Source organism: Eleginops maclovinus, chromosome 23 (genome assembly GCF_036324505.1).
Source record: "Eleginops maclovinus isolate JMC-PN-2008 ecotype Puerto Natales chromosome 23, JC_Emac_rtc_rv5, whole genome shotgun sequence".
Classification (NCBI taxonomy): domain Eukaryota; kingdom Metazoa; phylum Chordata; class Actinopteri; order Perciformes; family Eleginopidae; genus Eleginops; species Eleginops maclovinus.
Window position 1 is genome coordinate 14,191,396 of NC_086371.1, and position 27,809 is coordinate 14,219,204.

At 39.3% G+C, this 27,809-nt stretch overlaps 1 protein-coding gene and 1 long non-coding RNA gene across 5 annotated transcripts in view; one reads left to right on the forward strand and one right to left on the reverse strand.

Annotated features, from left to right (window-relative positions):
• Positions 1-24,914, reverse strand: part of LOC134859623 (uncharacterized) — an 84,738-nt gene extending 59,824 nt beyond the window's left edge. The window contains exons 1-2 of one of the 2 annotated variants that reach the window (XR_010165127.1): positions 24,759-24,914; positions 24,391-24,531 (exon numbers count right to left, since the gene is read on the reverse strand). This is a non-coding gene — a long non-coding RNA (uncharacterized LOC134859623). Of the gene's footprint in view, positions 1-24,390 lie in introns of both variants that reach the window. The other variant, XR_010165126.1, reaches the window with a different exon arrangement.
• spock1 (SPARC (osteonectin), cwcv and kazal like domains proteoglycan 1) overlaps positions 24,515-27,809 on the forward strand; it is a 100,799-nt gene continuing 97,504 nt past the window's right edge. For 2 of the 3 annotated variants that reach the window (XM_063876218.1, XM_063876219.1), the window contains exon 1: positions 24,527-24,623. The gene's annotated coding sequence lies outside the window, so the exon portion shown is untranslated. Of the gene's footprint in view, positions 24,624-27,809 lie in introns of all 3 variants that reach the window. The other variant, XM_063876216.1, reaches the window with a different exon arrangement.

Genomic DNA, 27,809 nt, shown 5'->3' on the forward strand with positions numbered 1-27,809 from the left:
GGAAATGTCCATAAATGTCAACGTCCCAAATTACACACCTAAATCAATGTGATTAAATCATTAATCCATTAGGAAGATGACATCTGTACCCTGAGAAATGTTCCTGAAAGACAGAAATGAATTAGAATTTCCACGCATCCAGCGTTCACATTTTTTGGAGTTGGCTGTGCAAACACTTCAGTAGTTTAACCGTTAAAACATGTTTTAATAACCTTGAGTTTTTCACTTACTTTGACAGTGGTGCACAATCACTAGAAAAGTTTCTGTTTGATTTGTGTGAACAATAAAAGGCTCAAAATTAATTCATGTTGATTCTCTTCTGTTAAAAATGCTGGTAAAAAATGATAAGAAACAATACAACATTTGTTTGTGGACTGAATGGATCATTTAAGCAATTTAATCAATCACTTTGATTTATTATGGCTATATCAAGGCACTCTATTTACTCATATCAAGTTCTGTAAGGATATTTTCTCCTCTCCACTGAATGATGATACATTCATTCAATATCTCCATTCTGAAACTGTCATTAGTGCCACGCAGCTAATCAATGCAAATGTATGGATTTAATTACCATTGTATTTATATCTCCCCACCCTCTTCCAATAGCACACGCTGTTTTATCATTTACATTTAAATATAGACAGAAGTAATCAGCTCTGCTTTGCATTCCTGCATTGAGATTACACAACATCTGTTCTGAAGCTGGTTCATGTTGTTTAGGTGAAGGAGAACATAAGAAGGAGATAGATGTGATGGAAAAGCAGTTTCAGCTCCAGGAGAAAAGATGTGTGGCCTGTTTTTCCCACTACAGGTTTCCACCACTCCTAGCTTCTAAGTTATTAATTGCTGCAGATACTCGCACACTAAGATGCCTACAAAGCTGCAATAGAAGCACAGGTGGGCCATTACAGCTCATAATAGGGGCTCTACAGAAACATATCCAGCGCAGTGCTGATGAGATGGAAACAGAAAAGTCTGTCAGCTAGAAAACTGTGAGACAAGAACAGAGAGAGAAAAGCTGAGACCAACAACCAAGACAGGGAAACAGACGTGTTTTCCATACTCAAGAACAAACACCTACTGGAGAGTGAAGGCTTTCATTTGGTGTGGGGTTCCTGTATTTGTGAAGCTGATGCAACGATAGCTCAGCGGTTTAAACTGCTGTGTTTCTCTTCTTCCTTACCTGCTTGTTCTTCTATGTCTAACACTTAGCTTTTTTTTTTCCTTCGCATATGTAAAATTGGTAAAGAAATACTTTGAAATTCTGTCTATTCTCATAAAATAATGAATCCTATCAGTCAGCATGTTGAACATGTTCATGCATATTTGGAAGCAGACTATGGTTCGCATTGACATGAAAAAACCTAACATTATCCATAATGGAAATGTAACCTAACCTAAGCATACACAGAAATAGGTGCACTCCAAAAAAAGCTTGTTTTGTTATGTGAAAACTAAAGATAAGACATGGTTTTAACATTAAAAAACAAACAAAAAACTACTGCATTTTGAACTGGGACCATTATGACTGTTTTGAAATAATCATTTGAGTGATACGTCAACTTCATTAGGATTTTCAAGCAGCGAGACAGATTGAAGCTGGCTGTTATGTTTTCTCAGAGTGTCCTTCCCTGTCTTTTTTCCTAATCTTAGTATATCTCCTGTCCGACTAAACACATCCTATTTTATTAAATGAAAACAAACTAACAGTGGCTACTGCCAAAGTCTTTTTCTCTAACTGTGTTGAGCAGTGTTTTATTTTCTGTCCTATCTTGTGTTGCTAGTGGGTATAATGGAATAGCAGTGTCACATTGCTCAGCACCTTTCAGTCCACACACATTTTCTTCTAACAAAATAATTTCCCTAGAGGGCAGCTGTCTCTGAATAATGTCATATCTGTTTTTTGTTTGGAGGGGCAGCATTTGTATAAATGCTAAGATAAGGATGCATGTATTTCTCACAACACTTCTCTGCTTGAGATAGAGCTTCCTCTAAGCAAGGAACAGGTCTGATAAGGAAGCCTATCCTGGCAATTCTTATCAATTCAAAGTATTCTTTGCTTTTAAAAATATTTAAACTTTTTTCCCATTGTTGTTGTCAAATGAATATTTATATTCTATTTAATTTCAAGAAAACTTATTAGGGAATATGACTGTTTTCCATCTTATCTCCAGCCACAGGAGAAGCTCAACACGAGTGTAAACTATTCTCAAACAGAGAGATCGTCTCATTGCTCAGCACAAAGGCTAGGGAAAAGGTTAACTTCCATTAAAGTGAGTTACTGCAGCTCTCAAACTATTATGGTTACACATTTGATGGCTAGCAAATGCCCCCCAACACATTAAAGAATGACATGAGGTTTGTTTCATAATAACTGCCCTGCTGTGAGCCGCAACTGGTCTCATCTGCTGGTCAAAAATGTATAAGTTAACTGCTCCAAAAACACCTATACCTCTAATTTCCTATTTCTAAATGCAGAATGGAAATACACCTTTGGAGTAGCACATTTGTCGGACACTGACTAACTGTTTCCCCTGCTTCAAGTCTCTCCAGAACTTCCTAATTTCAGCAACTTTCTGAGCATCTACAAACTTTCCCAGCTACTGTGCACTATGTGCTGACCAAACAGAACGACACCAGCTTTCATACTCTTTGTGTCCAACTTCCAGAGCCTGGATTGCAGCTTTTCCAGATGCAACATGATTAACCAGACGCTCCACAGGATTACTGATGAAGCAAAACTCTCCACTTTCACTCAGGGACTGAGTTTTGTTTCTGCCTATTTCAGCCTCTTATTTGATTTCATACTTACTTCACATTTCCCTCTCTCCTTTGTTTTTGCTGCTTCAACTTCTACCCACTACTTATCTCATACAAATCATTTTTTTCTCCAAGCAGACTGGCAGACATGCTGATCTCTTCATACCTTTGTTCGTAACACAACAGCACATCATTTGAAAGGGGAGGGAGTGAGTGAAAGGAGAGCCAGGTAATGTAGTAGACGAAAAGGTGAGATAAAAGCAGAATAAAGGCAGTGCTTATTTTAGTGTTAGTGTAAAAAAGTATAATTTGACTGACAGTGCAGCTTCTGCTTACTCAAGGGTTTTCACCTTATTACTCGGAACAAGGTTTTAGAGAGTTTGAAGAGAAGAGGAACGAGCAGATAGAACAAGAGAGTGAGAGAAGAAGTGGGAGGAAAAAGCGCTCTTTGGCTCAGAGAAATGGTAATCATCCATTTTACCTTAATCAGCTGAAGAACAATGTCCGACCTCTGATACCAAAGGAGTCAGAGGAAAATCTGAAACTGTCGAAGCAAACCAAGGACTGTTTGGTCTCACGCTTACCCATAACCAACACCAGCCAAGCCACCTCAAGTCAATGCGTTTTGGAAGTGTTACGGCGAGTTAGAGGTTATGTAAATGCATAAGCTCAAAACTATTCTGAACTTCGTGCTATGAGATTGTCCATCACGACGAGGCTGGTTCAAAAAACATTAAAAGGTGCCATAGAATGGAAAACTGTATTTACCTTGGCATAGTTGAATAAATAGAGTTCGGTACATTGAACTGACAAACCGTGAACGTCAAACATTGTTTCCTCCTTCACGTGCAAATCATGAATATGGATATCACAGCCGTAAAACGGGAGAATTACAACAATCCCTGTGTGTTACGTCACACATGGTAGTCCAGCCCCGACATTTGCATACACCAGCTGCTGGAAACCCTAACACTAACACTTACCACTCCGTAACGTTGCTCTCCAATCTCCGACCAACTGGCTGTTGTTCAAATTCATCGGTTTCCTCCTCCGATAAAGGCTCAAACATGTAAGGTTGGATGCCAATAGCCTCGATGGTTCATCTCTCACAGTTTCGCCAACTTCACTTACTTCTGTGGGCTCTGAGGCAGCCATGGATTGCTCCTTGTAAACCAGCCAATCAGAGCAGAGCTCGTCATAATTATTTAACTGAGCCCCCAAAGAAGGAAATTCAGCTTGTTTTATTCCAGGACCAAAACATAGGATTGTAAATGGGCCTGTAAAACCGCATCTGGACACTTTTTGGATCAAACAAAGCACCTTCTTTGTAGACATCAGAGAATAATTTAAAATACCAGATGGATGCATTCAATGGCACCTTTAACTATGCTCTGCAACTAGGTGATGGATGTATAAAATGAAACAAGATCCAGAATTGGCATACCTGTTTTCTAATAAATATGTATTTTGAGGCCAATACACCTTGACAAAGACATATTGTTGGTTGTATAGTTTAAAGCCATGCTCTCATCGTGTTTTTAGGCAGACTTGCCTTGTTGCAACCATGTCTTCTGGCAGCTTTCGAATCCAAACTTTGGCAAGCAAGCTCAAATGATCAGAAGCTGCCAAAGGGTGCAAATCAAACATGAGCAGGAGGTGGAAAGTTTTTTGTACTTTCTCAAATATGTTGTTGTCAAGAACCCTCCAAAGACAAATGAATGGTTTGTCTTTAACACTCCTAAAGAATGGACCATATGGCTCGTGCAGTTTTAATAAGTATGACCATCACTCTATGTAAGCTATCAACTTGAAATATACCTTTAATAAAATATGTTAATATAACGATTTAATAAGGTCGGGGCACCACTCTCTAATAAGAGAGAAAATAGATAGCATTACTTTATACCAGTCTAATATTCTGAAAGTCGGAGTTCAGTCGGTGAACAGCGGCTGATATACCTCTCACACACAAAAACACATAAACAGGTTCTTTAAAAATGAAACATTTATTTACTAACTTACATTACACAACAGTGAAGCACGATAGCTGCCCACTGCTCCTAGTACTAGGATGGGTTAAATGCAGAGGACTTATTTCACTGTGTGTGCTCTGCTGTGTGCATGTATGTGACTAATAAAGAGGGTTTCATCCTCCGATTCGTTTAGCTCTCCTCTCCTTCCCCATTCACTCCCTCATTTGAACCACCATATGAAATCAGACCGATTACAGGTCCCACTTGTAAATCCACTCGCAATTTCGCCAGCTTTCCTATTTTTTATTCTTTTACTACTCTTACCCTGATCAACATCTAATTCTGTGTTGTCGGATCATTCCCTCCCTCCATCTCCCACATCTTATTCATATGGCACAGATTGGATATTACTGAGACAAAGTGAAAGAAGAGGAAAGAGTCCGTGTTAATAACAAAGCCGTCTTCCCTGAGGCAGAGCTGTTAACTGATCTTAAGACTGTCTAAGCCTTATATCTTTTTATACTAAGCCATATCAGTATAAAAAGATATTTGGCTAATTCTAAAAAGCAAATGCTTACTTGGATAAAACTTTGACTGAAGGTAAATTATTTTTTTCTTGAATGCAGTCCTCACCATGTCCTCTGCTTTGTGTATTATACACATTATTATGTCTGTGCATTCGTGCAATTGCCAAATTATTATCATGAATATTAAAATTGGCAAAGTCATGCTTGAAGTGCCACGGGATGATGTCACAGTCAGGGTCTCGTGTTGAGGCTAAACAGCATTAAAGATTTACTGCCTGCTTTATTCATTTTATTCATGGGCCTGGAGACTTCCCCATTTCCACACATGGTTTTGCCTGATTATAATATTAATGCGCACACGCACGCACGCACGCACGCACGCACGCACGCACGCACACACACACACACACACACACACACACACACACACACACACACACACACACACACACACACACACACACACACACACACACACACACACACACACACACACACACACACACACACACACACACACACACACACACACACACACACACACACACACACACACACACACACACACACACACACACACACACACACACACACACACACACACACACACACACACACACAGAGAAATGGGTTTCTATCACACAGTTCTTCTGAGAATAAGCATCCAACTTAAATGATTCCTACTTTAGAGCCAGAGTGAATATTTTGTCTGACTGTCACTGATGAACACAGCATCCCTCAGCTCTGAATAACTTCACCTTTGTTCCATCATTTATAACATCAACAATAAGTAGTAAGTCTATTATTCTCTTGGTTTGTATAAGGACTCAAGAATCCACGTTGACGGTGGATGGAAGACACATGCATGTAAAAACAACCCAAAAACAAACAATAATTCTCAAGTAATGAGATAAGAACTTAAGCTATACACTGTTTGCCTTAAATAGTGTGGATGGCAAAAAAAAGGGTATAACAACTTGGACATTTTAAAGGATCATTTTTTAGAATCAGAATCAGAATACCTTTACTCGTCCCACAGAGGGGAAATGTGCATGTGTTACAGCAACAAAAGAGCAGCTTAATATTACCAAAGAAGCATGCATTAAAAAAATATTGAAGATAAAAAAATACACATCCTGTAACAGTTCTGAGATATAGCAGCAAGGTAAATATTGCAGTTATTAACGGCATATGTACATAATTGGTATTGCACAACAAGGGGTGTTACAGTCTGTGTTGTTATAGTGTGGGGGTCTACCGGGGATCATGATGGTCATGTAGTCTGAGCGCTGCAGGAAGAAAGGACCTGCAGTATCTTTCCGTGAGACACCGCGGGTGCAGCAGCCTGTTGCTGATTTTTCTAGCTCTATATCTGTGTTTAAGTATATATTCGACTGGATTTATATCATATGTACTATAAGCAAATAAAGAAAACAACTTAATTATTTTGTATTACTTTTTTTTCATATCTGCATAAAAGGATTTGGGCGCACCTTTTGAGTGAGTTCTGACACAAGGTTGGCGAACGACAGATCCTCATGATCATTAGCAGAGAGGTGTATAAAACACTAACTGTGCAGCTCCTAATTTTAAGATGGCAATGTTTGACGCTTTTGACGGTTAAAATTACAAATGTCTCTGGCAGCAGAAAATCCGCCGCAGCTGATTACTCCTTATTTTATCAGTAACGTGATCTCTATCGGATAATGCCATGAAATTGGTGTCCTCCTAGTTCATCTTTCTATCATATGAATAACACTCTACCAAAGGCTTCCAGGGGCCAAGTCCAACACTTCACTATCATTTTCCAATTCTCCAGTTTAACCAACGTTATTGACATTTTGAAATGGTGGTTTTACTCATTGAAATGGTAATGGGCTAACCCTAGTCTGAATGCTGTTAGCTTCATTCAAACTCAGCCTCACATTTAATGTGGTCTTTCCTATAAAGGTTGAATGATCACAGACCTCTTAGTCACTGGACAGAAAATGAGAGGGAAGAGGGAGACAAAGAAAGACATGGAGAATGACAAGCCTATGAAGAGGAGCAGATGGAGGCCAATAGAAAGAGAGAGCCAAAAATGAAATGGGAATAGAGGGGATCGGAGGGAATGAAGGAAGGCACCTCGGGGAGCATCTAATTGAGTTTCATCCCCCATGTTAAACTAATGGATTTGTTAGCATAGACCTTAGCAGTAATTTGAAGAACATGGATATCGGAGGTGAAAAGGTGAACATCTGCGCCTGGAAAAACTCTTTGCAAGTTAAAACTCTGAGGCAGGAGCACACATCTTCACAAAAGCAGATACCATTTTCACACAGTGCAAATATTATAGTTTCAGAGTTTCTTTAGTATAGGTAACACTTCAAATAAGTAGCAATGTGCAGTTTAGGAAAGGGGTTATAAAATAAGACTAGCTCAAGTGAGCACTGGCCAATTCTAATGAAAACGTTTTGATAAATAAAGCTATCCAGTTACAGGGGTTGTTTGGGGTCCTACAGAGTGTAGTTATTTATCACAGGAGTATATTTTCTCTGGAACTGTCTTTTGTGGCTCTTTAAATATTATTATCTTGCTCTCTTTCTCCATCATTACTGAAGGATTAGATGTATGTGTGGTTAAGATACTGTCTCTAACACAACCTTACTTCCTAAAGAAACACATTTGACCAACTGAAAGTTCTTCTTCAGAGAATATACTGTACAGCTGCCAGTGAGACTTTAACCATTGTTGCTATTAGAAACCCAATAGTTCTGTCCTAAAGTAAAATCTTGGAAATTCCACACATATTTTATATGCAGACAGAAAGAGCCAAGCCAAGGTTGACAGACAAGTCAGAAAAAACACAGCCAGAGGTCGACTGAGACACAGGAAAAATCTAAAAGTATGTGAGATACGATGCAGAGCATGTAGGCATGCATTGAAAGAAAGCCCCACCTTATTTTCACGTACTGTTTGTCTGAAGTCCGTGGGCAGAATAAATAACATAAGGGAGGCCTATTTCGATAGCTTACTGAAAAGTGTTTTCTGATCGAGGCAGCCCTGGAAACACTGACTGGATTTACATGATTGCATTTTTTTTTTTTTTAATCACAGTTAAAGCCTTTATGTAAATGAAATGAAATTATGTTTAAGTGCTGTTTAAATGCTATTGCAATAACTTGAAAGCTGATCACATTGACATTCTACAGATACAGTATGTGGTTTAACTGCATTTAAACATGCCCCAAGTAAGTTAATCCTATCTTTAATGCTGTATATCCATGAGGATTTTGCAAATACATACAAATATTGTATATCTAAACTGACAATAAATAAATGCAAAGGATTATCTCCCCAGAGATTATCTTTCATCATCAATACCAGCATAAACCCACTTCTTATAACAATAACTTTAGCATTTTATACATAAAACTAGGTCTAACATTATCAAACTTCAATCACACAACTGCAATTTCTGTAAAATATTCTTTCAGATCTCGAGGGTACAGTGACTCAGTGGTCACCTCACATCAGGAATGTCTTAAATCTGTCCTCTGGCTGGAGCATTTTTTAAATGTATTTTGCAGATAAATCGATAAAGCCACACATTTAATGACCACTCGCCGGGTGGCAGGAGAGGGACAGTATCACCCTCTAACACAGTAACTGCAGACCTGTGGTTTGCCACATGCACGCACCCCATGCACCTCTTATCCCTTATCAGAAAGTCACAAAATACAAGTAAAACCTGAGAAAACATAGAAGAATGCAATTCACTTCAAAATACATTTCATTTGATTGAATTGACACTTTTATCCAACATGACTTAACAATAATAGCCAAACCAAGTGCTGGTGATTTAGCTTTAAATAGATAATTTCTTTGGTGCTACAATTTATTTTGCCAAGGTGCAGGCGAAACAGGGGGGCTTTCAGTCTGTGAATGACGTACACAAATAATTCCACAAATACACACACCATTGTTTATAGAGTTAAATCACTTAATACAAAGAAATAAACACAAATATCTTCAGGACTAACGTTAAAGGATGTTTCTTTCCAAACTATAATTAAATAAAAGTATAATATTTCATACTTTAATCAAAATAATTCACTCACAGCCTAGTTCATTTAAGCTGGAGCAAAGCCATTAAGCTACTTAAAGTAAAGCTTGTCTCTCAGCACTTGCATACAAATATGCTTAAATGTAGAAACAACTAAATATTAAATAACAAGATAAAAAACGTAAACCAAATGCCATAGTGTTTAAGTACAACTGAGATAATTATAATAGACTGTATTGGTTCTATGATTTGCAAAACATACTAGGGATATGATAAACCAATGAACTACTCTATCTGGGTAAGTTTACGGAGGAAATGTTCAAAGTGTAGATAGATATCTTTTCAAATATTGTGAATAGCTGGCAAAAAAGCATTCACAACAAAATGGTGCAAGCAGGAACATCTGATTCAGGAACAATGGAAAGAGATTGTTGCAGGAATCAATATAATGGACTGAGACTGCAAAATCACAATTTGAAGAAAAGCAGGAGAAATTGACAATATTTAGGAATCAAACAAGCAACTTTATGACTTTGTAAGATGGGCTTCTAACTTGCTGCCATTTGTGTCCGGCACAGCGCTGTCAATCAACTCATCGACCCGGTAAAGGACAGTGGCCAGACGAATCACATGTCACGCGAACAAGCATGCCTGCACGCACACTTCCTCTCGCATCAGCTAAACCATTATGTATTTTTTCAGGGCCTCTGAGGAAGAACAACCACATTCATTACACACAAGTGCACACACACAACATAGTCAACACACTCGCCGGTTAATTTGGCAACCCCTCTACTCATTTATCAACTACAGGAGACTTTATTTCATTTAAAACCCCTGTGAAAGTGTAGTCAAGGCAACCGCTACGGAGAAAAGAAGGAGCTCTGAAATTGCCATGAGGTAACGAAAACTTTATGATTTACGTTATCATTCCAGCTCAGAAGCTGAATATAAAAACATGTGATTTAGAGTGGAAGAAGGGGACATTGTGCTTGTGTATTGTGCTAATAATAACTGTCGGTAATCTCAATTTCTTTTCTGAAGCTTCTTGATGTGTGTCACCTTTGAACAAACGCCGTTAAGTGAAAAGCTGTCAACTTAATGAGTCTGTTTCTGATATGGAGACCAGTGACACTGACTTTCAGGTGTTCCTCTTTTAAACATTTCAGGAGTGCCTCTTAAAATGATGGCTGGTAGCTGTTACTTTTTTTTATCAGTGCTTTTACTATGAGGAACATTGTATTTAGAAAGAATACTTTTTATGGTCACATAAAGAAGATGGCTGCTGTCGAATCCCAGTGTGTGGCTGTCCAACTAATCACTTTTATGCAGCTCTGGAGAAGAGGGATCTGTCTGCATGCATCCATGTAATGGGGAGGCGGTTGTTTAAAGAAAAATATCAACTGAAAACATGCTGCGTTCACTGTCTGGAGCACCAGTGAGTCAAGATGAACTGGACAAAAAAGATATAAATACTGACATTTAGAATGTTTTCTTTTGAGTCATACATTTATTTAAAATTCATGGCGCCAGTCCCCGATGGAAGCAGCCTTTGGTTTTGGCTGCAATTCATCTTAGCTTTGTTGCTGCCTAATCAGTGTCTAAAAAACACTTTCATCACATGGCAGACTTCAGTAGAAGCCATAGTCAGTTCAAGGTCAACCCCATGTCCCTTATCAACTGGAGATGTCAAAATTGACAGCAGCCCTCAGCGAGGCGTATAACACGCTGTTTACACAAGATGACCGATGTTTTTCTGTCGCCTGTCATCGTTTCAAAGGGAGATGACTCTCTTACAAGATCATTTTTCTAAATCGTAACTTTGTATATGAAAATAGAGTGAGGTTTGGTGAGTACAGTCAGATTTGTAAACACTACAATATAGTGGTTTTAAGTTTCATTTTAAATTAAACCACCTTGTAATAACTAGGTCGCTGATTTTAAATGCTTTTGCTTAAAAGGCCTGTATAATGCTCATTTTCAGTATTCAGAATTGTATTTTGTGCGTCTCCTGTGACATTTTTACATGCTTTGTCGTCCAAGAAGTGCTTTAGTTTTCTCATACTGCCTGTACTGCAGCACCTCTTTTCACCCTCTGTCTGAAACCAGCTGGCAAGCTATGTTGTGATTGGTTAACCCGCCTAGAGATGTCCCGCCCTTAGCCTACCACATACTGTACAATGGGTTGGAGCGCTAGCCAATAGGAGCACACGAGCTACGGAAGTAAACAAAGGAGAGAGGGGGGAGTATGTTGGAGAGAACTGTGGGATTTGAGCCTTTGCAGACCATTTACATGCACACAAACCTATATGTGTGAGATAATAATTATTTTACTGTGTCCAAGCCAACTCAAAACCATGGAAACTCTTTTGATCTATAGCTGCTTTCACAGAACTAATTCAAATAAGTAAATGACATTTTGTAATGTATGCTAGGTATATAAATGACGTGCAGCGTGCGGTCAATTATAAAAATTGATTGAAAATATATTGGTATTTCTGCATGGAAGTATTTCACCTTCTCTTCAACTGATCTAAATGTACATCTAGTACTAAGAATATAGTCTTTGGGGTATTTCAGATAGGTGTAGAAAGTTTATGATGTACTTTTCGGTGCTGTAAATGATTGAGGAACTCACTCACTGGTACATTAAGTGTTTATATGTTGTGCAGATTGTGCTGAATTGGGCATTGTTGTAAACATTGCCATTATTTAAAGGTTTTTATTGCACATTTATGTCGTCTCGTCAGGGCAGGTATTTGACCAGCATAATTACAAGAAGGTAGACATGCTGATCTGTCACAGCGGAGTTTACAGTTTCAGCAGAGACAAGCGCTTTGTGTGCCTTCTGGTTTATTGAATTAGACACAATGGGTGGTACATTTTCTGAGTGAAACTGCTAAATGTTACTTTTTCCATCGCTGTGGAACAGTTGCCGTGTGAATTCATGTGTCAGTGTGACCAACACCAGCTGTGTGATTATGTTATAAACAGTGATGAGGGAGGGGCTACAATGCAATAAGAAATGTGCAGATGGTTTTGATACCTGTATATGAAACTCATTATTACATTTGACATTGAAGTTGTTTTTATACCTGCTATTATCGCTGTGTTTCATCTCATTCATTTGTCTCATGTCCACATTTTTACTCCTTCCACCTCGGCTTCTTTCACATCTTTACTCTACTAAAAGCTGAATTCCCTTCCTATTGCTGCCATTTTCTTTCTTTCCTCCACTTCTTTAATTGTTCTCTTCCCCTCTCTTCTTGTCACCTGCATGCTGGTTTGTGCTTTTACCCTTCTGGGAAAAGGCACAATGCTCAGAGTCAGTACGCTGCTTTGAACTCTGTCGCCTTGGACGCCTGCCAGTAGCACCGCAAAAAGAATAGTCCTTATTAAGTTGTTCAAGCTTTGAAAAGACTGACATGTCTTTTGTTATTCTTCTTTTGATCGTCGCCCCCTTTCTCGTTTTCTCTGACATTCTTTTGTTCCTGTTGTCTTCATTGTGTTGTGATAGACAGAAGAAGTTATCTCTGCTGGGAAATACAAAGACTGATTGGATTAATCTAAAAATGGAAACTGAAGTTATATGTTTGCTTTGTGTACGAGAGTACACAGCCGTCATCCTGTAGAGGAAGATAAGTACGCCCTCTCCAACTCTGGGTTTCTGCATTAGTTTAGCAGAGCAGATAGACAGGACTTGGGGGTTTAAAACTTGTCCACATATTAACAGAGTACTGGGGGGAGAAGGAGTGGATGTAAACAATGATATTGTTTAAAGTTTTCTGACTTTATTTATTATTGAGTCAAATCCTGTGATTATTTTAATCTTTAATTTATTGTTTGGCGAGGAACACTATTTGGGCTTTGTTTATTATTATTTGATATTCTATCCTTTGTGAAAATAAAGTTGAATGTTTCAAGGTTTTCCAGCTGACAGTGTTGCTTAAGCTTTTTAATTTCTTGCTTATTTAAATTACATATGAGTGTGGAAATGGATTCATTCCAAATTAAATTCAAGTATATTGGAGCACTTTTCGCAAACAAATTATCTACTTTCCCCACATGTACCACTCACTAAGAATTCAATAATGAAGAGGTATAATGATGCATAAACAGATTCTCAAAAGGCATATTTAAAAGTATTATATCGTGGCCAGCAGCAGTCCATTTGCATGAAAGTCACAGATTAAGCACTTTCGAAAACGGGGCTGAAACAGAGGGATAGCAGACATGCTAAAATGCATGATCTGTTTGGTATTTTGAGCAAAACACGTCAGAGACATGTTTTTATATATATTTGAGACCTATAATATAGGCCATAAGAGAGCATAATAAAACACCACTTATAAAAAACATTTTAATACAGTTATGTAAATGTCAGAGCCTCCAGAGCTCCACATTTTGTCCATATTCTGTAGGTGATTACAATTTTATACGGTAGATTGCTGATGGAGCTAGGTTATTCCCATTTTATTTACCAAACTAATACTGGATGTCTTGAACATCTTGAAAAATATCAAATAGTATAAAATGTCTTCCTTTAGTTAATCCAGATACCAATGTTGAGGTGACAAAGAAACAATTTTATACAAGTTGTGTTTGTTTTGCTTGGTTTTGTTTAGCGAGACAAAAGAAAGAACTGTGGCGTGTACATTATTGTTGTTTGATTTATCCTTTGTCGTACATGACTGTCATAATATATAGATGATAGGTGACAGTTACATTTTTAATTGCATTTCTTTTACAATTAAAACTTGATGAATCTCGACTTTCTTGATTTGGAGAAAAAAAAAGCCACATTGCTTTATTTTCTAATAAAACATTTTGAAAGTGTTCATAGCATCACCTTTGTTTTATATTCTTATGAATAGATATCTTGTCATAGGAAGAAAGTTATTGTGGAAAGTAAGCTGCCATTATCCCGTGCTGAAAGCTGGTGCTCATGGGAACGAGGATGCTCCAACAGCTGCGCCTCCAAGCTGAGTGGTCCCTTATTCCCTTTCTCTTACTTCTCAATCCCATCTGAACCAGTTTGTCTGTTTTCTTAAGTGCTGAGGAGTTTCAACTTGCTTTTAAAATGTATTGTGCAACTATTTTGTGTGCCTGATATGTATATATTTTCCAATCCTTTTGTGTGTTGTGTAAACTTTTCTTACTTCCTGAAATCTGAAGTTTGTCTTTACCTCACCTCACCCCTCCCATCCAGCCCTTTATGTATCTGAGCTTATGCTCCATATCTCCAGTTGTCAATCCCTTGCTGCTGCCTCCCCCTTCTTTCCCCTTCTGTCATTTTTATTATGATAAAATGACAAAGGATTCTCAGCCTAACAGTAAAAAAGCCTCCAGCAAACTCACACACATATATCTTGTCATGACCTCATCCAGGCCAGAAAGGAAAGGCAGATTGGAGTGTCAAGGGCAATGGTTGTTTAAGAGAAGCAGGATAAGGACCACAGGTTTTACACTATTCCCCAGGACGGCTCAGAGACAAAGAAACTGAATAAATTTTATCAGCAGGGTGAAAGAGTCTTCCAGGAAGAACCGGTAATAACTGCCTTTAACGCATATCCAACGGCTGGGTTCAGTTTGCTGCTTTACTAACGAGTCCCTCCGGCCCCGGCTCAATTGAAAGTCTGGCTCACAAAGCTGTTTAATGTGAAGGAGTCAAAGACATTTATTCTACCATTCTTGATCATGTACACACACAACCTTGACCCTTTGTACAGATCCTCTTAATATAAAAAGTGCTCCCATCTCAAGAGAGTTCACAGACCCAATCCAATGGCTCCTCTTTAGCCATAACTCTTGTGCTCTCCACGTCTCCTGCCTTTTTTTCTGGAGCCGTTCATTTTTATTTCACGTCATGGCTGTTTTTCCAAACCATTTGTTCCCTATCTCTCTCTGGTGCTTCCTCTCAAACTTTATGCCTTACTCTCACCCTCCTCTTCCCCCCCCACCCCCCCCCCCCCCTCTCTTGGGGTTGCTATCTCTTACGTTCTGACCCCATATTTCATTCTGACTCATTAGGCCACCTATCGCTCTTGTCCACTCGTCTCTTCCTCTTTTCTTTACTTTACTCACTCTCTCTTATCCTCTTCATTCTCTGTTCTGTTTTACTGTTTATCTAGTGCCTATCCCGTGGTGCCATTATTTTTCTTAATCTTCTCTCACACTGGCTTTCTCTTGCTCTCCCTTTTTTCACTCTTCTATTTTCATGTTGCATTAAGTCAGTGAGCACTGTACAGAAACCGTATTAATGCATGAGAGAGTGAGGGATGTGGGGAGAGAGACGGAGAGATTCTCAGAAGTTCTCAGTGTGCTGACAGTGACTGGGGGAGGTCATCCATCTCCCGGATTTTCTCTCTTGCCTCCTCCCTCCCCAGACAGCTAATTCAATATGTTGAGAACAGGACAGAGCGCTGTTCCTTTGTCAACAAATTTCATTAAGCTACATTAGCAACGCTATCACTGAGGTGACAGGGAGGAAATGATGGATTCAGATTAGAATATTGAAAAAGTGTTGAAGAAGCAAAATGGCTATGACGTGAGTGTGTGCATGTGGTGTGTGTGTGTGTGTGTGTGTGTGTGTACACAGTCTCATATTTGCCACACTTGTCCCCAGCCACTTACCAGACAGAATTTACATAACCCATTTGAATTTTCATTATTTCTCTTGGAAGGATTTCATAATTGGATTTCTTTCCACAGACTTTCTTCCTTGCCACAAGTACCCACGAGGAGAGGACTACTGTTAAATTACTGTAGCATTTGAAGTAGTCAAAGCTGGGTGTGGTTTGCAAATGTTATGCCATTATAGCATTATTAAAATTTTGTGAGAAGGAAACCATTTTAACATCTTTCCTCATGTTCATACATCTGATTTTGTAAATCAATCATTTGCGGTGGCTGTTATCACTTCCTAAAATGGTACGAATATTAAAAATGTAAATGGAAGATCCATTTAACTGATTCTTGCTGAAAGGTTACAGGACGAGCGATGGCATTTTATCACAGTTTATTATAAAGGAATAATTCCTCAACTGAGATGGGCACATTATAACTTAGAAGCTGATGGCCTGCATTATACGGCCATGCTTCTGCTAAACTAGCTAACTCCTAAAAAAGCAAAAGAAAAGTGCTTCCGTCATACAGAAGACCAAACGTGTTGTCTAAAGGGCAACAGGGGAGATGCCCTCCTAAAATTTGGCGTGCACCCTCATACCAAAATGCCAGAGAACAATATTGATGTTCGTCCAAAACATTATAATTACTCCAAAAATATGATAATCACGTCAAATAGACAGTCGGCATAGACAGCTTTGTTTTACGGAGCTCTGTATAAATGGGGGATGGATGCCCAGTCGGTCTGCCGATGGACGAGTGGCAGGCAGCAGGCTTACACGTTTCTTTTACTGTTCTTTTTTCTGTAGAAGAATTAAAGAAATTGCGGCCAGGAATGTATTTGTTGTTTGAGGTGCAATATATGACTCAGCAGCTTTCAGACACCAGAATCAGAAATCAGAATCACTTTATTCATCCCAAACTGGAAAACGTTTTTGTTACAGCAGCAAAATACAATATGAAGCAAAACAAATGATTACAAATAAAAATAACAAATATACAAATAGCAAATAGTGCAATGAAATGGAATATTAAATACATTATAATATACATGTGCAATGTTGAGTGTAAAATGTAAAGTGTGCATGTTATGTCCAGTTCACAAGAGAGTCTATGGAGCAGTGAATTGTCTGCCAGCCAGAGGGAAATTATTGTAAAGTGTTATTGCAGTAGGCAGGAACGTTCTCCTGTACCTGTCCTTGTGACAGTGGAGCTGGAGCAGTCTGTTGGAGAAAGAGCCCCCCTGTCCTTCCAGCTGCAGGTGGAGGAGTGGTTGGGGTTATCCATGATGGACAACCGTTTGTTCTGAGTCCTCCTCTCCACCACAGCTTCAAAACGGTCCAGTTTGATGCTAATGACAGAGGAAGCTTTCTTATAGTTTGTTAAGTCTGCTGACGTCACCGGCTCTGATGCTGCCCCCCAGCTAACCGCAGCAAAGAAGAGTGCACTAGCAACACGTTGAAGGATCTCAGCCTCCTGAGAAAATAAGAGTTGGCTCATCCCCTTCTTGTACACAGCGTCAGTGTTGGCCCTCCAGTTTAGACATGAAGAAACTATTAGTTTAGGAAAGTGGGCTGAGACGTAATTTAGGCCGGAAGTGACGCAAACACCCTACTATATTTTTCTAGAAAAAACCCTGCCAAGGTTAAATGTCCAATACCACATTAATGTGTTTCATTGAAATACACATAGAACAAAAAGCTGCAAAGAAAATGTGAAAATCTGAAATTACTATTGTAGACTAGGGAGTTCAGACTTTCTACTTGACATTTCCAGTCAGTCTATCTTTGGATGCACGGAGGAAGAAACATCTACAAAGTCTCATTTTATGTTTTCATCAATAACATGTTGCAATCTCTGCTAGACGTCCCTCACTGTAAAAATACAGATGGAAGCCAAACTTGAATATTAACACCAGAGAAATCTAGGTTTAGACCAAGCCCCCAGGAAGTGCTCGGGACTTTGAGAAAATATTCGTAGTGGCCAAACTCGGGTACTACAATTTTCGTATCAGTCCATGACATCACCCGGCCCAGAAAGACTTTTTCCCATTGACTTACATACTTACTAAATAAACTACCCAGTATGAACCTTTGTACAGTGGGGCAAAAAAGTATTTAGTCAGCCACCAATTGTGCAAGTTCTCCCATTTAAAAAGATGAGAGAGGCCTGTAATTTCTATCATAGGTAAACCTCAACTATGAGAGACAGAATGAGAAAAAAAATCCAGGAAATCACATTGTAGGATTTTTAAAGAATTTATTTCAAATGATTGTGGAAAATAAGTATTTGGTCAATAACAAAAGTTCATCTCAATACTTTGTTATATACCCTTTGTTGGCAATGACAGAGGTCAAACGTTTTCTGTAAGTCTTCACAAGGTTTCCACACACTGTTGCTGGTATTTTGGCCCATTGCTCCATGCAGATCTCCTCTAAAGCAGTGATGTTTTGGGGCTGTCGCTGGGCAACACAGACTTTCAACTCCCTCCAAAGATTTTCTATGGGGTTGAGATCTGGAGACTGGCTAGGCCACTCCAGGACCTTGAAATGCTTCTTAGGAAGCCACTCCTTCGTTGCCCTGGCGGTGTGTTTGGGATCATTGTCATGCTGAAAGACCCAGCCACGCTTCATCTTCAGTGCCCTTGCTGATGGAAGGAGGTTTTCACTCAAAATCTCACGATACATGGCCCCATTCATTCTTTCCTTTACACGGATCAGTCGTCCTGGTCCCTTTGCAGAAAAACAGCCCCAAAGCATGATGTTTCCACCCCCATGCTTCACAGTAGGTATGGTGTTCTTTGGATGCAACTCTGCATTCTTTCTCCTCCAAACACGACGAGTTGAGTTTTTACCAAAAAGTTCTATTTTGGTTTCATCTGACCATATGACATTCTCCCAATCCTCTTCTGGATCATCCAAATGCCCTCTAGCAAACTCCAGACGGGCCTGGACATGTACTGGCTTAAGCAGGGGGACACGTCTGGAACTGCAGGATTTAAGTCCCTGGCGGCGTAGTGTGTTACTGATGGTAGCCTCTGTTACTTTGGTCCCAGCTCTCTGCAGGTCATTCACTAGGTCCCCCCGTGTGGTTCTGGGATTTTTGCTCACCGTTCTTGTGATCATTTTGACCCCACGGGGTGAGATCTTGCGTGGAGCCCCAGATCGAGGGAGATTAGCAGTGGTCTTGTATGTCTTCCATTTTCTAATAATTGCTCCCCCAGTTGATTTCTTCACACCAAGCTGCTTACCTATTGCAGATTCAGTTTTCCCAGCCTGGTGCAGGTCTACAATTTTGTCTCTGGTCTCCTTTGACAGCTCTTTGGTCTTGGCCATAGTGGAGTTTGGAGTATGACTGTTTGAGGTTGTGGACAGGTGTCTTTTATACTGATAACGAGTTCAAAAAGGTGCCATTAATACAGGTAACGAGTGGAGGACAGAGGAGCCTCTTAAAGAAGAAGTTACAGGTCTGTGAGAGCCAGAAATCTTGCTTGTTTGTAGGTGACCAAATACTTATTTTACAGAGGAATTTACCAATTAATTCATTAAAAATCCTACAATGTGATTTCCTGGATTTTTTTTTCTCATTCTGTCTCTCATAGTTGAAGTGTACCTATGATGAAAATTACAGGTCTCTCTCATCTTTTTAAATTGGAGAACTTGCACAATTGGTGGCTGACTAAATACTTTTTTGCCCCACTGTATATCCCTTATTAAACATTAGGTCCTTAAAGTTGCAAAAAGCTGAATCCAGATGTATTTTATATCTCCATTCATTCTAACGAGAGAGAAGACACAGAGAAGACGGAGAGAAGAGTGAGGGGACAGACGAGTTAGCAGGAGAGAGAAGACGGAGAGAAGAGTGAGGGGACAGACGAGTTAGCAGGAGAGAGAAGACGGAGAGAAGAGTGAGGGGACAGATGAGTTAGCAGGAGAGAGAAGACGGAGAGAAGAGTGAGGGGACAGATGAGTTAGCAGGAGAGAGAAGACAGAGAGAAGAGTGAGGGGACAGACGAGTTAGCAGGAAAGAGAAGACGGAGAGAAGAGTGAGGGGACAGACGAGTTAGCAGGAGAGAGAAGACGGAGAGAAGAGTGAGGGGAGAGACGAGTTAGCGGGACACAGAGAAGACGGAGAGAACAGTGAGGGGAGAGACGAGTTAGCGGGACACAGAGAAGACGGAGAGAAGAGTGAGGGGAGAGACGAGTTAGCGGGACACAGAGAAGACGGAGAGAACAGTGAGGGGAGAGACGAGTTAACGGGAGGCAGAGAGAGAGAAGGCGGTGAGTGGAGCACCAAGGACCACCTCATGTGTATGACAATGGCCCTGACACCATTTCAGCCCCAATTTAAAATCCTGGCCAGACAGGCTAGAGCTCAGTTCTCTCACTGAACAAAAGAAAGTCAGTGAGGGAGTGGAATATAAGAGGGAAAGAAAGACAAACCTTAAAACTGTTCAATTGTGATGATGTGTTTGGACTGATATGTTATACAATTGGCTGAAACTGTTACAGTAAAACAAGATGTGAAACGTTTAACAAAGGAAAAGGGAAACTCAAGCTGCGGCTGCACTTTATCGAATTCTTCTAAAATCAAGCTCTTTTAAGAGCACACATTTTCAAAAGGTATTTTATTTATTTTCTCTATTTTATTTTAATTGCAGCCCGAGTGGAACATTAAAAATATCTACAGTAGTATACTGTATATCTGTATAGTTCAAGTGACAATAAATATTGTTGTACTTTGTTTGTTTGATGAGACAGTCAGTTGTTGATTACATGCAGACGTCGATACAGCTGCTTGGTCACAGATAATTTATATCACACTCATTCATAACGCAAAGACATTTTCTCAAACTGGACCTCATTGAAGTTTAGTTGAATAATCCTGCTCCTATGCTCTCGACAGCCAGGCATGACGGGTAGTTTGTGACGTTTTGCTCTCGAGAATCTCAGGTCATTTCGTCTTCATGCGCCAATGAGCAGCTCTCATAGGAATGAACGAGGACCCGCCTCCGACGCTGTATACAGTTCTTATTATACATCCATGTTGAAGTCAAGTCACTAATGGGGCCTTGCATGCTACCACCTTGATTTTCAAACGTTAACATTTCAGTGCACTACTAAAACATCTTTCAACATCTCAAAGACTTTCTGTAATGGCACTCTGATATTGAATCTGACATCCTTGCCCATATCGAAACACACACACACATTGAGATTGTTTTGCAATTTAGGCCTAAATACATTTCCCTCCTTATTGTAACACCCTCCTCCCTGTGTTCTCTCCTCGCTCCCTCTCCTCCTTCATCTGGCAGCTACAGGGAACAGTGACTGAGTGTGTGTGTGTCTTATTGTTTGTCATGAAAATAGGATTTCAGCAGATGGATGGAGAGATTCTGGAGGAGAAATACAATCTAATAGAAAGTATACACACAAAAAAAAAGAATGGATTGTTATACTGGTTTCCTCTCTCCCACATGAGGGAATAACAGACTCCATTGTTCTTTTTGCATGTGTTTGTGTGGGAGGTGAAATGTGAAGAGAGCAGAAATTCATTCCTGTTTTGTCTACAATAGAAAAGAAAAAAGAGTCGCAGGAAGAATTAACTTTAAATCTGATATTTGCCATCAAAGGCCCACATCGCTACCTACAAATGTATATGGAGGGATTATCTTGTTTAGCAGAGGCACAACCGGTTGTTTGTATGCCACCCTCTGTGCGTTATATATTTGGAGAGAATCCCTCTGTGTGTTATTGATAAAGTGACAGGAAGGGAATAAAAGAGAGTGTGTATTTCTCATATTAATGCAGCCCTTCTTGGCTTTCCTCTGAGATGTTGAGTGCTGCATAGAAAATGAGCCAAATTTCCCCGTGGGGATTATAAACAATTCATGGTATCTATATTCATAATATTTCATCTTTTTCTTATTTTTATCCCATGACTTCATGAATATGTATTATGTTTTGAAAGGAAGGTCTCTACATTTCAGGGAGGGCAAAATATGCTCAGAAATCTATATCTCCATCTGATAGAGGTGTGTTCATCCCTTATCAGACTGTTCAACGTGATATCTACAGTATATCAGACAACAATCTTTAAAAAGGAAACATCACTGCAATTTAATGCTGATATATTCTCTGATTTAATGATAAACGTGTGACTGCAATTTCTTGATTATTTCAAATAATCCCAAATATTACAACTTTTTGCCTTTAGGATTATTCTTTAGTGTGTACGGGTATATTATAAGGCTGATGATGTTTGCACCCGGGTGACTACCCTTCCCAAGATGGTTTGGGGCAGGGTGCGTAAACAGCCGAATACCTGTGTAGCTTTTTTCTATCATCAGCTCACCATTACTTTATTTTACTGTGTCAATACTTCTGACTTCTGAGGGAGATGTAGATTAAATATTGAATAGAGACTGGATATTAAAAGCATGTTATGATAATTAGTAATCCAATTAAATTACACATAGCTTAGATTCTACACTCACACACACACACGTACTGGTATTCTGCCTTTACAGGTCTTTTCTAATCACTCTGGTAAGAAAGTATTTATAATATGAATCCTGACATTGATCAGGCACATTAAACACAAAAGAAAAGCTTCTGCATAAATGATATATTAATGACAACTCTATCTTTATCTTATTCTCTCCATTAGTTTAAGGCTAAGGGAGGGAGGGAAGAGAAAGTGACGCTATAATCGAGAAGGGTTTTTACCAACTTGACTGCTGCCTAATTAATTCCTCCTCATCTTTGTTCAATAGAAACTATAATTATGTGTTTCGTTTGCTGAGAGCTTGGCTGTGGGAGTTAAGGGAGTGGATGGTGCGTGAAGAGAAACAACATCTATTTCCAGATCTTTTACTGTATCAACAGCTAAACAATGATTCCCAGTGTTGGCTTTCTTCTTACATGTAAGAAGATGTTGCTTTGTGTTAATAAGACCAATGTTTCTCTTCCTATTCTCGCTCTCCATTTCCAAAATCATTGTCTCTCTAAAAAAAAAAAAAAACATACTTTCTTATTGTGCTGTGTATGCCGTAACTATGCCGTTTTGACTGGAGGAATGACGAGCAATGCCCATTACGCTCTGTCACACATTCACACTAGAACTTTTGTCTCCTCTTCACCACTCTCTGCTGCTTCTGTTTGACTGCATGTTACAGTAGACAAACTTTATATAATGCATAGACATGCAGGATCTCTTAGCATAGAGTTGATGCTGTCAAATATTTAAATATGGGAGTATTTATTGCCCTATGCTTGCTGACAACACATGTACTGTGTGAGTGTGTTGGGGGGGAGGGTGTCAGTCAAACCACCGTCTGCCCCCCATCTTTTATACTCAATTCTCTTCACTCTGTCTCCCACCCGTATATGGGCTGTCAACAACTTCCATATCCATCATTGCTCAGTCCAGCTATCTCACTTTCTGGGTCCTGTGCGCTTCTCCTATTCCTTTCTTTTCTTGCTTCACCTCCTCTGACTGCTAAGTAGCTCAAGAAAATATGTAAATAAATCCGCTGGCCTGTAAAGAAAAGCACACCAATTTATGGTATTTTGCTCATTTCAAACAACAATTATTGGTAAAATGTGTCAAAACACTTGAAATGTATTAACACATCGCAATTCTAGCTGGAAAACAGATCTGTCTTGTAAAATCATATGATGACCAAGGATAAAAATGAGTTTGGAGGCCAACCTGAATAGAATCATTTAAGTACAAAAATAGCAATGATTCTGTGTTAAGGACAAAGCAAAGGAAGTCGATTGGAAAGAATAAATTGGAAGAAAAAACTTGGAACGGTGAAGGACAGAGTAGGACAACACAGCTGTACAGCATGCAAATGGCTGAATAGGCACTGGCTGATATGCCAGATTTTACTCGTACATCTTGATTCATTGCAACGACATTTGAGTATAAGTGTAGTCAATAGTCAGTATAATAGCCTAACATACATTTAACACAAGTCATTTTTGGGAAAAAGAAAGCAGACACATTTATTGCCAGAAATGTCCCAAAAACCCTATGTAAAGGACATCAATGACTAAAAGCCAATTGTGCCAAGTAAAATGTAGAATAGGATGTATGATATACCATGCCTGGCTTTCATTTTCAAGTACATGCGTAATCATCAAGTACATCGAGTTGAACATGGTTTAGTCCTGGTACTACATTAGTTAACAAAATTACACTCCGAATCTCAAGAACCCAGAGTCTCAAGTATGAGGAACTTATGCAAGGCATATACAAAGACAGGATAATCAGACTTGACTATGAATGCATAGATAACCCACATGCATCATACTAAAGACAGTTACGACAGCACAGTGCCATAGTTTGACAGAGATAACACGTTTTTGAAGTAAGCACAATACTTAAGTGGCACGGCGGCCGATACAACAAAATAAACACAGCAAATAACATGGAAATGAAAACAACTTACTGTGTGTATGTCTGCTTCGAAGATATACGTGACGGAACTTCTTGTCCTTGTTGTCTTTGATGATTTCTTCTTCCAAGTGTATGGATAAAAAGTGTCCTCCTCCACACGTCACAGTGTCCAGTGTCCGTCAACAGGCTAATTCTAGTGGAGGGAAAACTGACGTTAGCTCCGCACTGATAGCAATGAAATAAGTTTGCTAACGTTAAATAACCCACTCCGTCCTTCTTCACAAGGTAGGTCATTCACGATGAACAATGACCGGCCATTTATTTTCCTAAAGACTCACTGCAGAGCTAGTAAGCTAATACTGGTGATTTGGGGCTGGTCCCTCCATAACTTAAGTCAGCTGATGTTAGCCTGAACGTTACCTGTTCCTCTGCTGAACACAGGTTGGTTTTCAGTCAAAGCTATCTTTGGATTTCATGCACTGTCATGATACCAGAACAGATGATAGCAGAGACGTGTTTTCTTCTCGCTGTACTATGTTGTTGATATAAACTAACATTATTCGGACCCCTAAACTTGTTGTAGTTTCAGGCCCTTCCCTCAGTCGTATTCAGCTACCATCAATCAATGTTATGAAGTAGGCTACCAGTTTGTTTGTTTTTTTATCAAAATGTGTGCCGTAAAAAAACACAATATTTTAGGCTACATATAGTTCCAGATTTTTCACATCACCAAATAACCACATATAGATAATTACTCCAGTTGTTATCTTGATCTTACACATTTAGCAACCATTTGAAAACTTCGTGAGGGAGGCAGTGCTCTTCAGGAAAGATACATATTTCTAAATATAGTTGTGTTCAGTCAAATAGCAAAATATCAAACAGTGATGCCAGTATTCCAACATAAGAGTATTGCTTGTTTGTTGATGCTTTAATGTGCTAGGTTTCAAGGTTTCAAGGTTTTATTGGTCATATGCACAGCATATACATATGTTGGCAATGAAAATCTTATATCCCATGCTCCTCCAACAACTCAACATACATGGTGCAAGATAAATAAAATAGTGCAAAAAGAGAGAAGAATATTTACAATAACAACAATAAAGATTTAAGGATGTGAAATATATGTAGAATACATTGAAAGTATTTAAATACACTGTACAGTAATTTAAATACTTTACACTGTTGAATGAGGAGGTATGGACAGATGCATATATTACGTATAACAGATGTATATGGCAGATATGTATAATATATAGATATGTGTATTAGGGCTGAACGATTAATTGCATTTGCGATAATATCGCGATATGACAAAACGAGATTTTCCAACCGCAAAGGCTGCGATTTGACTGGTCACGTGATCTGGTCATGTGACTTGCGAGTGGAGCAGAGCGAAGCGGAGCAGGCAGGGAAAGAAGTCGACGCTGCGCTTGAACCTGTTGCACAATGGCCTCAGGCTCGTCAGAGGAGTGCACGGCTGGAAGTTTGGTACCAAAGAGGGGCGGCACGTCAGTTGTGTGGAATTATTTTGGCTTTAAAAAGGAAGATGCTGCGCAACGTCATTATGCAACGGTATTGTGCAGAACGTGCCTCGCTACTGTTGCTACCTCACGAGGTTCACGATGGTAATCACGATTGATTTATTGCTTGTGTTTTGTTGAAACATACATGAGAAGAGGACCTTGAAAAAATAATCGCACATTAAATCGCAATTGCAATATTGAGGAAAAAAATCGCAATTAGATGAACGATTTCCAAAATCGTTCAGCCCTAATGTGTATTATAAACACATATGTGCTATGTGTAACAGACACACAGAGTACTTGATGTTCAGTGATAAATATGGCCCCTTAACAGGGTATCCCAACTTTAGTTGTCAAGTTGTATTAGTTTTCATTTGTTTGTTGATAAAATATTTCCCAGGCAACATTAGCTGCAATATAAGGCTGACTGAAAACGACACGACATGTCATAATAAGCATAAATCCCAGAGTAATTAGAAGCAAATCACCTCTGTTTACAATATATTCTACTCTGTCGCTCCAGTCTGTTAAAAAAAACCGACAGGCATTGTTTTCCCCATGCTACGTCATTTTCAATTGATCTGACTTAAACATAATCCAGTGTTTGGTATTTGACCTATGGCACAGATCAATAGCTTGTCCTGAACTGATCCCTATGGGCACACACAAACAAATAACATACATACATTTTTTGACAATACAGAGAAGCCATGGGGCCTTACTGTAACAGCTTGTGCAACTTTATGCTCAGTCTAGCACATCAAATATAAAGAGTGGATTCTGGGTAGCATAGTATTGTATTTCAAGTCTTATAAGACTCCTTACTGAATCTATTTGTGGTGACTTGTTCGAAGACAATCATTTTCCATGGCTTAAATGTATTTGTACAAGGCACGCTTGACTGGCTCAGGAGCTAGTATTTCTGCGTTTGAAACTCTTTACAAGGCCAAAACATATTGCCCAAGGATATCTCAATGGTATTTCATTTACCGTTGCAGTCCAGATATTTCCAGCCTCTCAGTGATTTTGAGCAAACAAACTTCTCATCTTCTGCAGCACTGTCCACTGGTACTCTAACCTGAACACATTCCACTTGCTTCCTGGTGAGAGCACAAGCTATATTCCTGTCAGAAGCTACTCGCTTTTTTTGTCCTTCATGCAACTTGCTTTTTATTGCCAACTCTTATTGCCTCTGCCACTATGGGTGGAATCGTTATTTCATCGGAGTGTTACACTAACACCTTCACTGCAGTATCTTATTTCCAAAGGCATCCACTAGTGATTTGAGCTGATCACCTTGCAGTTACAATCTCTATTCTCCAGCCTTTCACATCCTGTATAATGTAGCTGTTATTTTTAGTAATCAGCTGTTTTACTGCTGTCTGGTCTGTGAATCCACCATCATATTCCTTCATGACATCTTACTCTAAGAGGGGGATAAAACCAATCCTTTACTTGAGATATAACCACTGTGTTTTGTAGGGGTTGCAGTGGCTCAGTCTGTAGGCGCTTGACTTGGGAGCCACGGAGTCTCCTGTTCAAGTCCCCGAACAGACCCAAAAAATATGGAGAGTGGACTAGTATTTGGAGAAGACCCAGTTCACCTCCTGGGCACTGCCTAACGTGTCCTTGAGCAAGGCACCAGACTCCCACTGCTGTACAATAGCTCTGCTGTACATTAGCTGCCCACTGCTCCTATTACTAGGATGGGTCAAATGCAAAGGTAAAATCTCACTGTGTGTGCTGTGTACATGTGTGTTCTAGTTGTAGTCTAGTAATGGATGGATTTGTATGAGTTTTACATTGGGGTTAGTTCATACAATTTGGGAAAGTTTAAGTCAAATCCACGGTAGAGTGGAGGTGATTTTGGGGGGTAACACCTAAAGGAAGTATGCAAATCCTTTTTTAAAGTAAAAGTATCCATGCTGTGTTTTTAGAATGTTAG